Genomic DNA, 6,000 nt, shown 5'->3' with positions numbered 1-6,000 from the left:
GGCTACTTGGCTCTTTAAATTAATTATTTGACCAGTTTTAAGGTTTAAAACAGGTATAAATTTAGTTTGTAAATAATAACAAAAACAAAAAAAAAAATAAATAAATAATCAAATTCTAGATTAAGTCAGGTAGATTATATTAAGTCAGGTATAATATTCATAATTTTAATAGATTTCAATTTTTATTGTTTGTTGTCTTAATTAGAAGAAAATCAGCTTTGATAAAGTGCGTATGTAGCGCACGAAATATATTAGCGAAAAATAAAAGTATTTTATTCCGAATAAAAGGAAGTTTTCTTTTCATACCAATAAAAAAAAAAAAGAACACCTACTCTTATTTCTCTTAGAGTGGAATATTCAGCGACTTGTTTAATTCAAAATAATTAATCAGTTAAGTAAAATTCTAAAATTGCTACAAATGGTGATAGTATCATTTGTTCTAACTTAAATATAAGGCTTTTGTGCCAGACTTTGTCGAATGCCTGTGCTACGTCTAAAAATATAGAATAGCTTTTTTCTATAATATTCGTTATTCTATGGACCTGATCTATTGTAGAATGGTTTCTTCTAAAACCAAATTGATGGTTCGGTACTAGACTTCAATCTTCTATTATTTTCTATTATTGGGTTCAATCTCCTTAATAGCAAAAAGCTTAATAGAAAAAGCTTAGAAATCACTGGTAACAGTGAAATGGGCCTGTAAGACTTTGTTTTCCCCAAAGATTTCCCGGGTTTGGGCACCATAATTGCTTCTGCCACTTTCCAAGCACCAGCATATTCAATATCTATAGCTCCATTCATGATTTCCATCAAATGTTTCAATGCCTCGCCTGATAGCTCTCTAAGTACTTTCGCAGTAATAAGCTCAAAATCTGGCGATTTTTTCAACTTCAGGGATCTTATATCTTCATCAATTTTTATTTGAGCAAGTGGAACTATGCTGTTTGCTTCAGTTGCGAATTTTTTTTTTTGTTCACTCCTAGGAGGAGTATAGGGCTAGTGCATGATATCTATCATGCCCTAGTTTCTACAGTCATAGAGAGTTAGCTAGATAGGTGACTAGCCTACCGTAGTTTTTTTTTTTGCTTTTTTTTATTTATATTAAATATTTCATTTTATTAATATTTACTGTTTATTTTTCTTAGTCTTTAGTATCGAATATTATGAATATTTGAAAATTACTTGTTTAATATTTATTAGTATTGCATATTAAGTTATATAATTTTGAATATAATTTTTATAGTGACCTGACCGGGGTTTTAACCCGAGACCCTTCGGTTAAAGGGCCGGTGCCATAACCACTGCACCAATGGTCAGATAACTGCACCAATGGTCAGCTTCAGTTGCGATAGATTCTACTAAACTCACATCTGATGTTATTCCGCTTGGTGTAAATATGCTTTCAAAGTGATCAGCAAAAAATTCGGCTTTCTCTATATTGCTCCTCGCCCAACTGCCATTTGCTTTTATCAGTGGCGTAGCGTGCGTAATCGGTCTCTTTTTGCTCTCTGCCGCCTTTTAAAAGGAATAATTCGTTTTCTTCGTAGCTGACAAGTTCTTTATATAATTTTCATATGTTGCAGATTTAAATTCTTGGATTTTTCTTTTAAGCACCTGAGAAAGTCTGTTTAAAACAGTTTTATCATCAGGGTAACGCGATCGTTGCCATCTACGTCTGGCTCCTCTCTTTTCACGTCTTAAATCAGTTATTTCTTGACCTTTTTGTATTATTCCATGCAGCTTTTGTATGTTTTCAATAAATTCTTTTAACTCAAGATCTAATTGTTCTCTTGATTGTATATTAATATTTACGTCAATATTGGTTATTATTTCGTATATAGCTCGCCCAATCTGTAGTGCTATTTATCAAAGGGGGTTTACATAATGTTCTAGTTATTTTTTCACTTAGTTTTAATATGACAGCAGAGTGATCCGATTTAAAATTATAATTATATCCAAGGCTTAGAAAGTTTTCTGATATTGTTTTAATTGTAAAAAAGTCAATAACATCAGGAATCTTGTTAGTGTTAGTAGGCCAATAAGTAAGAGCGCCTGTGGAGTGATAGCAAGAACCTAGTTCTTGAATAGCTTTTGTTAACTCTAATCTTTTAATTGAGGTGATTCTAGAACCCCAATTTGTATGTTTTGCATTATAACCACCTCCTATTAGGTATCTATGTCCATGTTCGTACAGGAGATCTTTAAAAGTATTTTTCTTAATGCTGCATTTTGGTGGACAGTATACAGCACTAATACTAAAGTCCTGTTAAGTAGACTTATTTTTTACCGAAATAATCAGAATTTCAGTTGTTTTTATCTTCAATTCTTCATTATGTTCTATACTTTCTATTATTAGTATTGCACCAGCTCCTCTCGGCTGGTTGCTGGGATGTACCGCTTTATAGTAATCATAACGTTTTATTTTGAGGCTCGTGGCCGTATTATATGTCAAATGAGCCTCCGAGAGTAAACAAATATCTATATTTCTCGTTTTGAGAAAAATCTCTAATTCTTGTTTCTTATTAAGAACACCATTAGCATTCCAAGTTACTATACGTATTGCTTTTACGTACATCTTTTACTAATATCTTTGGTGTCCTCGTAAACATCTCAGTGTATCTATTTTATATTTTTAATAATCTTTTAGAGATCAAGTCAATTCTAATCAACATACTACGCACCATTTGCATAATATCTGCGTCAGTTCTTTTCATTTGTGGGGTTCTGTTCTCAGGTTCCTTATTATTATTCTTATATCCTGTTTTGCTTTCAAGCGGCTGTGAATATGATACTCCCTTTAACACTTTGGTAGGTGTTGCTATTCTGTGTATTCTTGGAGCTCTTTGCTTATTAAATTTAACTTGATTTTGTTTGGATTTATTCTTTTGTAACCTTCTTTTTTGCAATTCTTTTGCAACCAAACTACCAAGATAGCTAGCAGGGTGTGCCTCATTGCAGTTCGCACATTTGAGCTAAAAATTATCGTTCTTGTTGCACTCTGTTGTCATAAGATTTCCAGCACATTTTACACATTTAGCCCCTCTTTGGCAAAACTTTTGTGTGTGTCCAAACTTCTGGCATCTTTTGCATTGCAGAATGAACTTGCTGCTTCTAAGGGTTTCAATTTTTGCTCTTATGTGCCGTAAGTATTCTATTTTAGAGATTTTAGTTACCTCTTCCGCATGGTCAAAAGATAACATAAAGAGCGGAAGTTTTACTGGAATATATGTTCCATTGTCTCTTTTCCTTTTGATTTTATTTACAACATTATAATTCATTTTTTCTTCTTTTAATATTTTAACTATGTGAGGTAGTTTTTTATATTGTTCAATATTAAAATATTGCTCAATATAATATTTAATATTGCCGAATATAACCGGAGGAGAAATTGTGCTTCTTCGGATTTTCCGCCTTCATTTTAGGGCTGGTTTCATTATTTTATTTAACTGTCTTCTCCGATTTTTTTTCAGAAAATTTCTCCATTTTTCGCTTCTTTGCATTATTCTTTTTTATGATACAGTCACTTCTCTAGTCGGTTCTTCCTCGTAGGTTTCCTAAACAATAACTTCCGCATCTTCGTACTTTTTTTCTGTTGATGCATATTTTATTTGATTTTTTAAATTTACATTCTCTGCTTGTAATGTGCAGATCTCGTTTTGTAGCACCTTACAAAGACTCTCTAACTCGGTTATTCTCGAGTCCTGAGTATCCAATTTACTCTCTTGTATAAGATACTTTCTCATATTACCCCCTTATGCACATTTTTTCATTTCTATGTTCATTTCATTTTTTTGTCATTTTCAGACTTATTGGACTTTTTCTCAGAGTTATCATCCTTAACTCTGTGGGGGTGATCGCATGACCCTGATCTACTTCTAAATAGGTCCATCAATCTACTATGCAATAAGTGGTCTCCCCCAGAATTCATGAGATCAGCCTCCGAAGAGTGTGGGTTTTCCAGCATTACTGGATTACCACCTGCATGTGTTTTGTTTTTTTTTCAGAGTTTTCTTCTCCTAGTAGAGGCCAAATTAAAAAATAAAATAAACGCGGTCCTGGCACGATTTAATTCGTTGAACAGACATATGGAGTGGTGTAAACAATGAATTAGCAATATTAAAGAAAGGAACTTGAAAAAACATTGAACCCAAAAAGGGACGTATCCATTTTTTTTTATTTAGCCGGCACTATAAAATGTGTAAAACAGATAAGTTAAATTTTTTTTAAATTTGTTCAAATGTTCAAATATACCAAAACTCATTAATTTTTTTGTCTATGAATAAACTTATTTCATAAATTGAATATTAAGTTCATATGTATATTAAATATGAATTTAATTTCACAATATCTTACGGTGCTCTTAAATTAACATTTTTTGTTAATTTCTAATATTATCAGTTTAATTTGTTATTTTTACTTCATGTTTTATTCTAATACATACGAGTACGTTAATTAAAACTCTAATTGAAGAAGATTGATATCTAAAGTAATCAAGTTTTTTCCTTCAAGTTACGAAATTTAATTGTTTTAACTGAACTGATGATGTGTTATTCCATTTTTGCTCATTAAATAATAGAGTTTCACATTCTTATTCATTCTAAAACAGTATATTATGTATGTATTTTATAAATAATTTACACTAATATTTCATTTTACTTACTACATCGACAGCGATTTTAATAAATTTATTTGAACACCAAATCTTCACTCAATAAAATGAAATATTAACAAAACGATTCACATTAAAAAAAAATATTATATATCAATATGATAAAGCATAAATTTTACCATATAATTTCTTTTTATGAATCAAATTGAATCAAAATGTTCTGAATACTTTTTGTCATTTCAACATTTCTAGGAAAACTGAATAATACTCGTATTATGTACTTCGAAAAAAAAAGCCACCCTGATGCAATTATGTCACTCGTAGTAAATTTAGTTGAATGCAAAGAAAAACCAAAAACCTTTTTTTCACAAATTTTAGGAATTATAAATATTAAACTTAACAATAGCGAATTTTCGTATTATTTTAATTAATAAAATAATTTTAAATAAAATAATTTTAATTTTTAATAAAATAATTTTAAAATAATTTTAAATAAAATAAAATAATTTATTTCAATTAATAAAATAAATAATATTCACATACGTATGATGGAAAACATCCATTTGTTTTTTAAGAATTACAATTTTGGATTATCCACCTTTTTCTTTTTAAAAAAATCCGTATGTCTATATCGTACACACGAGCCGTATTATACCAGTTAAATTCTGTACCTATCTAAAGCAATTTATCAGAAAATTTAGAAAATGGACAATTGCAAATAAAAATGAAACGCTGATACTTATTTATTATTATACTTATAAAAATATTCAGTGCTCTATAATTCTTTGGATCGGAATTAAATAAATAAAAGCAAAAAAAAATTATGCATACATTTCTATAATGAAAGAAATACATATGTAGATTGTAGATTGTAGATTCTAAGGCAACCGAGTGGAACAGGAGTATCCCCCCAAGCCACCGCAGCCATTTTTGACTTATTGTAGCCACCCCACTCTCCCGTCTATAATATCCCCGTCCCAATCACAAAGCCGGAAATATCCCTAAGAGAGTTGGGCAACAGTTCCCGAACACTTAGGGACTCATGTCCAAGATAATTGCGGCGCCGAACAGCCAGTGCCGGATAGTCGCAGAGAATGTGCACGGCGGTCTCATCGCCACCCCCACAAAATTTGCACAGGGGGGAGCCCGACTTCCCCAGCCTATGCAGGTGGTACTTCACCGGGCAGTGCCCCGTGAAGAAATTCGCAATAAAGCGAACCCGGCTCCTGCCCATCCCCAGCAACTCCGCGGCGAATCCGTCGGAGCACGCCGGAAGAAACACTTTCGCATGACGGCACCCTTTCGTGTCCCGCCAGTGACGGCCGCATTCTGCCGCGAGTAGGCAGGCAAGCCTGGCCCCCACGGCGGAAGAAGGCAGACCCAGATCCCCT

This window comes from Condylostylus longicornis, unplaced genomic scaffold, assembly GCF_029603195.1.
Source record: "Condylostylus longicornis isolate FDR11 unplaced genomic scaffold, ASM2960319v2 ptg000004l, whole genome shotgun sequence".
NCBI classification, from domain to species: Eukaryota; Metazoa; Arthropoda; class Insecta; order Diptera; family Dolichopodidae; genus Condylostylus; species Condylostylus longicornis.
The sequence above is the reverse complement of the archived record's forward strand: the minus strand, read 5'-3'. Positions refer to the sequence as shown.